Below are 9,092 nucleotides of genomic sequence, written 5' to 3'. Positions count from 1 at the left end.
TTCTACTGGAATTATGAAAAATATAATTCAAAGAAAAACAGCCCAAAAGCCAATATATTCATTGAAATAGAATAGTAAAAAAAATATCCAGCTAACCCAAAAGGAAGCAGGAAAAGGGTTAGAGAAGAGCAAAACCAGTGGGGACAAGCAGCAACAAATAATGTCGTATCTTAATCAAATCATGCCAACAATTACATTGAATGTTAAAACTCTAAACACACAAATTGAAAGGCAGAAATTGAAATGAAATGATAAAAGAACAAGACCCAATTACATGCCATCTGTAAGAAGTACGCTTTAAATATAAAGGCATATATGGGTTAAAAGTAAAACGATGGAGCCACCTCACTGTGAGACAGCAGCAGTGGGGGGCCAAGTGATCATGTGCTGGGGACCAGGCCCAGACCTGGCAATGGAGCCTCGCAGTGACCTGCGCCCTTTGCAGCTCTGCTTCTCACCGTATGCTTTCGATGGTAATCATGGTAATCGCTGGAGGAGATGTTTCAGTTGTTGCTTCTGACACTCAATTGAGGGGAGGGTTTTTGATTTGCCCCAAGTGTTACAAATTAACAGACAAAACAGCCATTGGATGCAGTGGTTCTCATGGAGACTGTCTTACTCTGACCGAGATTACTGAAGCAAGACTAAAGATGTTTCAGCATTCTAGTAACAAGACCATGAATAAATGACTCCAGGGGCGATTGCTGCAATGCTCTCGACAATCCTCTGTTCAAGGCACTTCTTTCCATACTGTTTACATCATCATCCGGGGGCTGGATGAAGAAGGGAAAGGAGCTGTGCATACAACTTTGACCTGGTCGGGTTCTACCGCAGAGACTCTTTCAAGGCTGGAGGCTCAGCAGGGGCCATGTTACAGCCCCTGCTTGACCACCAGGTTGGTTTTAAGAACATGCAGAATATGTACCATGTCCCGCTGTCCTTAGACAGAGTCATGCATCTTGTGAAAGACGTCTTCGTTTCTGCAGTGGAGGGGGACGGTTTCACTGGGGATGCACCCAGATCTGCATCATGACCAAGGAGGGCATCAGGGAGGAGACTGTTCCCCTGAGGAAGGATCAGTTTATGTGCTGTTATCATTAATCACTTCAAAACTGGTTAATTTTGTATCTTGGAACTATTGGACTCATTTCTTTTATTAAAAAGTAAAGCCTGAAGTAATAAAGAAAGTAAAATGATGGAAAAAAGATATACAATGCAGATAATAATTGAAAGAATTATTTCTTTCAATTCTGTGGTGGCTACATTAATATCAAAGTAAACTTCAGAACAATAAATATTACCAGGAATAAAGAAGGAACTAATTATGAAAGAATTAGTTCACCAAGAAGACGTAACAATCCTAAATGCATATGCAGCTAACAACAGATCTTCAAACTATACCTGATAGAAAGTAATACAAATGAAAGAGGAAACAGACAAATCCATGAGGAAATAGACAAACCCACCACCATATGGTGACTTCAATACAGGTTTTCAGTAATTGATAGAAAAAGTAGAAAGGAGATGAATATGAATATAGAAAGCCTAAACAACACTGTCACCAGCTTGACTTAATCTTCTTATCAAGTGCACATGGGACATATTCTGGTCCATAAACAAACCTTAAAGTTGTTAATGGAAGTCCTACAACGTATGTTTGCTGACCATAATGATATTAAACTAGGTAGTAACAGAGACATAAAATATCTGGAAAATCCTCCAATATTTGGAAAAAATTGCTAAATAACCAGTGAATTAAAGGGAAGGCCCAATGGAAATTAGAACATATTTTGACTTAAATTAAATTTAAATTGTAACATTTGTGAGACTCATCTAATGTAGTTGTTCAAGGGAAGTGTGTGGCACTAAATGCATGTTTTAGAAAAGAAAAAGGGTTTCAAAGTGAGGGTCTAAGCATCCACCCTAAGAATCTAGTAAAGCAAATTAAATTCAAAGAAAACAGAAGGAAGGACATGGTGAAGAGCAGAAATCAATGGTGAAAGCAAAAACAATTGAAAAAAATCAATGATACTAAAAGCTATCTCTGAAAATTTCAGTAACATTGATGAATCTGTAACAACACCAACAAAAAAATGAGTGAAGACGCAGATTGCCAACGTCAAGAATGAAAGAGAGGATATCACTATAGAACATACAGGCATAAAAGGATCTGAAGAGAATACTAAAGACAATTATATGCATATAAATCTGAAAACTTAAATTGAACCAATTCCTAAAAGACACAAACTACTAAAGCTCATGCAAGAGGAAATAAGTAACTAGATAGTCCTCTATCTATTAAAGAATTTGAATTCATAGTTAAATAAACTTCCAAAAAGAAGACTCGAGGTCCAGATGGCTCCACTGGAGGATCCTATCAATCATTTAAGAAAGGACTGGTACTAAATCTATACAATCTCTTCCAACATAACCCTGATATCAAAATCAGAAAAAAAAAAAATCAAAGAAAATTAGAAGCCCAGTATCCATCATAAAGAGAGTTGCAAAACCCTAAGCAAAATATTAGCAAATAAAAATCAATATTCTATGAAAATGATAATACATCAGAACCAAATGAAATTTATCTCAGGAATGTAAAGATGATTTATCACTGAAAATCAATAAATTTAATTTATCATAACAGATTAAAGAAGAAAAAATATACAATCATATAAAAAAAGCAGGAAGAAAAATTTGACAAAATTCAACATCAATTCATGATTTGAAGAATTATCCACAAATAAGAAATCAGAGGGGAACTTACTCAACCTGATGAGAATTTGTTAAAAAAAAAAAAAAGACAAGACACTTAAAAACAAAACAAGAAATAAACCCTCAGGTAATAACATACTTAATGGTGAAAGACTAAATACATTTTACTTAAGATCGGGAAACAGGGAATGATGTCCACTTTAACCTCTTATTTAACTTCATGCTTGATGTCCTCTTGAGAGAAATGAGGCAAGAAAAAGAAATAAAATGTATATGAATTGGAAAAGAAGAAATAAATCTGCCTTTATCCATAGATGTCATGATTTTCTAAATAGGAAATACCAAGGAATCTACAAACAAGGTCAATATGCAAAAATCAGTTATTTTTTTCAAATGCTGACAGTGAACAATTGGAAGACAAAATTTAAAAGTCTATGCCATTTATAATAGTACAGCATGAAATACTTATGTATAAATTTAACAAAGTATACTTATCTGTTTGCTGAAAATTACTGAACATGGATAAAATGACTCAATATTGTTACATTTCAGTTCTCTCCAAACTGATCTATAGATTCAATTCAATCACAATAAAATCATAGCAGGATATCTGTAGATATAGAAAAGCTGGCTCAAAAATGTATGTAGAAATGCAAAGAAACTTAAATAGACAAAACAACTTGGAAAAAGAAGAAAAAGTTGGAGGACTCACATGAGCCGGTTTCAAGACTGACTATAAAGCTACAGTAATCAAGACATGATGGTATTGGTGAAAGGATAAACACACAGATTATTGGTACCGAATCTAAAGTACAGAAATAGAGCCACAAAAATATAGACAATCAATTTTTTGTTACATCTACTTTATTTCTTTGTTAGCACATGCATTTTTAAAAATATTTTTATCATGGTAAAAATGTATAACATAAAATGTACCATCTTAACCAAGTCTAAATATATAGTTCAGTAGTATTAGGTATATTCACATTGTTGTGCAACTAATCTCCAGTACTTTTTCACCTTACAAAACTGAAACTCTATACCCATGAAACAACTGCTGATTTTCTTCTCATTCCAGCCCCTGGAAAACCACTCTCCTACTTTCTGTTTCTACAAATCTGACTACCTTAGATACCTCATATAAGTGAAATCATACAGTATATGTCTTTTTGTGACTGCCTTATTTTAAGTAGCATAATGTCCTCAAGATTCATCCATGTTGTTGCCTGTGTCGGGATTTCCTTCCTTTTGGCAAACTGAATTTTGACAAGGTTCCAAAGGCAATTCAATGGAAAAAAATAGTCTTTTCAAAAATCATGGCTGAAAAATTGAACAGTGTGCAAAAAGAAAAAAATGAGTAAATCCAGTGCCCACATCTTGGTTGCTGTTACCATTCTCCAATGAAAGGAACACCGGACTCTTAGAAAAATGACTAACTGTAGGGCCAGGGAAGAAATATACAATATGAGCCTGGAACATTTTGTACTGCTTCAAAGCAAGGAAGCAAGCAAGCAACATCAAGGAAAACCCCTTGGTGACGGGGAAATGTCAAAGAGGCACAGGACCTAACTGAGAGGTCCCAGTGGCCAAAGCTGGAATAATTTAAGCAACAAAATAAGTGAAATAGTGTCAGATAACCCAAAGTATGGAATAAATATCGATGAGTCCATACTGTCATAAATGATGGACAATAAAGAGCAACAACCTACTGAGTTTTGAAATTTTTGAGTACTGGTACTCAAAACAACATTGGTGGATTCAAAATCATTGTGATGAGTAAAATAAGCCAGACAGCAAAGAGTACGTACTTTATTATTGCGTTTACATAAAATTCTAAAAAATGCAACCCAATCTATAGTGATCAAAAGTAGGTCAGTAGTTGACGGGGAATGGAGGTGGACAGAAGGATGGAATGCTGCATGAATTATCTTTTCCAGGGGCGCCTGGGAGGCTCAGTCAGTTAAGTATCTGCTTTCGGCTCAGGTCATGATCTCGGGGTCCTGGGTTCGAGCCCCATGTCAGGCTCCCTGCTTAGCGGGCAGTTTGCTTCTCTCTCTCCCTCTGCCCTCTCCCGCTCCTGTGCTCTCTCTCCTTCTCTTAAATAAGTAAGTAAAATATTAAAATTATCTTTTTAGGATGATTGAAATGTTTCTTGTCTTAATTGTGCTGTGTTTTCATAGCTGTACACATATGTCAGAACCAATCAAATTTTACACTTCAGCTATGTGCATTTTATTTTATTTCACTTAGGCCTCAATAAAGTTTTAAAAATTGTCTGCTTGACTCAGTCTAGAGCTCTTTCATTACAGCACAGTTGCATCTCTGGGTTGGGGATGGAACCTTTGAGGATGGTGGACAGAGAGAAAGAATCAGTATTTATCAAGTAATCTATTAGAGTCTCCCAGATCTTGAAACATAGTATTAGGTCAGACTTCAGATAATAGATTGGACTACCTGAAATTGCTCTTTTTATAGGCCGAAAGTGGTTGAATATCAGAATTTCATATGGTTCGATCTATAGTAATTTGTGTTTTTCCAGTGGGGGGTGTGTACATGGAAAGAGCATATAATATATGCATTGCATTTAGTCTTAGATGCAAATTCACAGAGTGGTAAAATCTGTGAGTTGATTCAAGGAAGGATATTGGTTTCTCACTTTCAGTATAAGTCACGGAGTCTCAATAGAGCATAGGAATTTTTTTCTTAAAATGGAAATAGCTTCAGACAATGTAGAAAACTTAAAGAAGTAAAAATCACCCAAAGAAATCACTGTTAATTTGGTGTGAATTCTTTAGGACTTTTTTCTGTACACATGTAAACTCACATAGATTATAGCTTATTTTTTAAAGTGGTATTGTGCCATAGAACCAATGTGATATGAACGCAACACATGTATTTTTATTTTGTTTTTTTATCTTAGCCTTTCAAGGAAATATACAGAAGAACATTATTTTGCTTTTTAGCTTTCACATTGGTCATCATGTGGAGGAATTCTAATTATTGTTTTTAAAATCCTGTGTTGTTAACATTTTGGCAGTTTACAGTTGCACTACTCTACAGAAGAGTCTAATGAATATTCTTGTAGCCACATCCTTGTACACATACGTGAATATTTCTGCAGGATAATTTGCTAGGGGATGGCCAATGGGTAAACATTCTTGAGACTTTGGATATATAGTTGGCAGTTTGGTAAATCCCCAGAGCCAAGGGGATGCTATTATTCTCTTGGTTTTCCTTTTAACTCATTGGCTTTTCTTTTTAACCCAATTTCCTTTTAATCATTGGTTAATCCATTAACCATCCTGTTTCCTTTGCTGGATCCACTTCCTCTTCCTAGTATCCAAATGCTCAGTCCTTGGAGCTCTTCTTTATCTAGAATGGCTTTCTACATGAGCTCAGCTGGTCTCATGACTTCCAAACTTCTATCTCCAGCTTTGACCTTTCCCTGAATTCCAGGCTATCCACTTGGATAGCTAATAGGCATTTAAAACTTAAATATTGTCTCAGATCAGTGTTTTTATCCCTACTCCACCCCTCAGTCTGCTCATTTATTATCCTCCCCACCCTCAGTAGCTTAAGCCAAAAAATGAGAAATATCCTTGATTCTTCTCTTTCTCCCTTCATCCAAGTCTAATCCATCAGCAAATTCATTCAGGTCTACCTTCAAAATATATCCCCAAATCTGACAACCTCTCACCATCTCTGCCTCAACCATCCTAGCCCAAGACATCATCATATGTCAGCTGAACTGGATCCTAAGTACTGTCCCCTTTTGTCCCTCTATGTTGTACTCTATGCACCATAGAATGAGTGATCCTTTATTTTTTTTAAAGATTTTATTTATTTATTTGAGAGAGAGAGAATGAGAGATAGAGAGCACGAGAGGGGAGAGGGTCAGAGGGAGAAGCAGACTCCCCGCGGAGCAGGGAGCCCGATGCGGGACTCGATCCCGGGACTCCAGGATCATGACCGGAGCCGAAGGCAGTCGCTTAACCAACTGAGCCACCCAGGCGCCCTGAGTGATCCTTTAAAAATGCAAACAAGACTATGCCAGGGACTTTTTCAAAATCCTCCAATGGCTTCCCAGTACACTTATGAAATTCATAGTTTTCTGTTCCATACACACTGGGCTCCTTGCCATCCCTGAGTGCCCCCTTGGCTCTTCTGGTCACCTTTGTTTTCTTACTTATTTCATTTTTTTCCATTTGAGTGTTACCTATTCAGGAGGGATCTCTCTCTGACCACCCAATCTAAGATATCACCTCTTGCTACTCTTTTCCCCCTAATCCTGCTCAGTCTTTTTGTCATAACATTTATCAGTACCTGACACAATATATATTCATTTGTTAATTTATTTATTTTGTCTCATAAGAATGTAAGCTCTACTGGGGGCAAGGCCTTTTTTTTTATTTTCTTGCTATATACATAGTGGACATTTACTGAATACATGAATTAATGAGGCCATTTCTCAGTAAGCTTGTAATAATTTCCATTTCTACCAGCGGTATCTGAGAGAGTCTGTTTTCCCATACCCTTGCCTACAATGGATATTATAGATGTTTTTCATCTTTGCTAATCCGTAGATTACAAAACAATATATCATGGTGAGAAACTATGAAAAGATGGTAGAATAGAGCTTTTTCCTTTTACAGTGGTATATAAAATAATGTGCATCTTACAGTTGATGACATCTAAGACTTGATGAAGCATGGCATTTGGACTGCCTGTCAATTTGCCTTGCATTGTACATACAGATTAGAGAACATGGTTCCTGCCTTTGAAAAGCTGAGAACCTAAGTGGTAAGTAAAACGTGCATAAATATTTTGAATAATGTGGGTCTAAATCAGGTAGGGATCATTTTACAATCATTAGATTGGTTAGTAGTTCCTGGTTCTCTTTGGTGGGCCTGCCCCAGGGGTCTTCAGACAGTGGGTGAGGAGTGGATAGCCAGCTGAGCTCATATTCTACCATAAATGGAGCAGCTCTACTTTGACCTATATGACATTTTGGAATTCCTTGGTCTTCCCATCATTTCACTTGAAGAAAGAGTGCCATTGATTAGAAATAAACACAAATATTTGAAAACTATTATTTCCAATGTTTAGAGGAGGGCCAAAAGGGTATGTGCTAGAATTGTAGAAGAAGACTTGCATTGAATAGATAGGGGGGAATTAAAGAATATTTCTTTATACTTTTATAGTACTTTATACTCTTCCAAATGCTTTTGCAAATATTATCTCATTTAAGTTTTATCACATCCCCAAGAGTTAGGCGACTCAGCTAGCACTATCGTCATTTTAATAAGTGGAAAACATGAGTCTGTGTGTTGTCCAAGATTATACAGCAGGGCCAGAATTCACAAATCAGAAATCTTGGTATTCTGACTCTAACAGAACAGCATTAAGAAAATGTAGACTCTTTCATAAGTAAGAGAACCCAATTTCTTTCTAGGACTTTGATTCTCTTATAACAGTTTTATTTAAAAGTTTTCCCCCGAACCATATTTATCTAAAGTTCAAATCTAATCCTATTACATTTTTTTTTCTACGCAAAGGATTTCTAGCTCAGTTTCGTCCTCTCTAATGCTCTGAACAAGGGGGAATGCAGTCTCATTGTAATATATGTGATTGGGTTGATTTTTTTTTTCAAAATGTAGTCATTTAGTAGATGCTTCTATGAGATTGTAAAAAAAATGGCTTTTCATGTTCTTGTATTCCAGAATCATAGGGTAACTGATGAGGAGACCGGATGTAGCTGACTGAATCTGGCAGCTTAACAATAATTGGTGTGCCAGACATAATTACTCTGTGCCAGACACATTACCCAAATCATTTCATTTGGTTCCTCACAACCTTATTTAATGAGGTGATTGATAGATCATGAGTTGATTCCCCTCAGCACCACCATCCCCCTCCTCCCTAAAGACATTCCACAGGAGATCAACCTTGAAGAAAAACGTTGCTGTTGTTTCTTTGTTTTTTGTTTTTGTTTTTGTTTTTTGTAACTGGCATTCAATTTTTGGGGGACATTTGTATTCTTTAATATTACATTTTAGCTTTTGACTATTATTTAACCTTTAAAATTAGACTTGAACAGCCAAGATTTAGAGAGCCTTCATCCAAAAAGTAAAATACTTCAAGGAATGATAAATTTACCTGTAGGATACAGTTTTTGCTGGAGTGAAATAGAGACTAATCTACTCCAAAAGGCAAGTTCTTAGGGATGAAAAGAAAACCTCAGATTTGTAGCTCAATCTTACTGATGCAAGGGTGGACTCATTTAGAGTAGGTGTGAAAAGTCTGCGACTTTCAGGCCTCTCAGGAGGTTGCTTCCCTAGGACAACATGGAGTTAAGACAGATTTCAAACAGGATCTGCCCG

At 36.4% G+C, this 9,092-nt stretch overlaps 1 pseudogene; it reads left to right on the top strand.

The window, feature by feature from the left end:
* Positions 1-334: 334 nt before the first annotated feature.
* LOC113930474 lies at positions 335-1,101 on the top strand (annotated as a pseudogene).
* The last annotated feature ends 7,991 nt before the right edge of the window (positions 1,102-9,092 follow it).

Source organism: Zalophus californianus, chromosome X, assembly GCF_009762305.2.
Source record: "Zalophus californianus isolate mZalCal1 chromosome X, mZalCal1.pri.v2, whole genome shotgun sequence".
In the NCBI taxonomy this organism is placed as follows: Eukaryota; Metazoa; Chordata; class Mammalia; order Carnivora; family Otariidae; genus Zalophus; species Zalophus californianus.
Note: the sequence above shows the minus strand (reverse complement) of the source record. Positions and strands in the feature narration are given on the sequence as shown.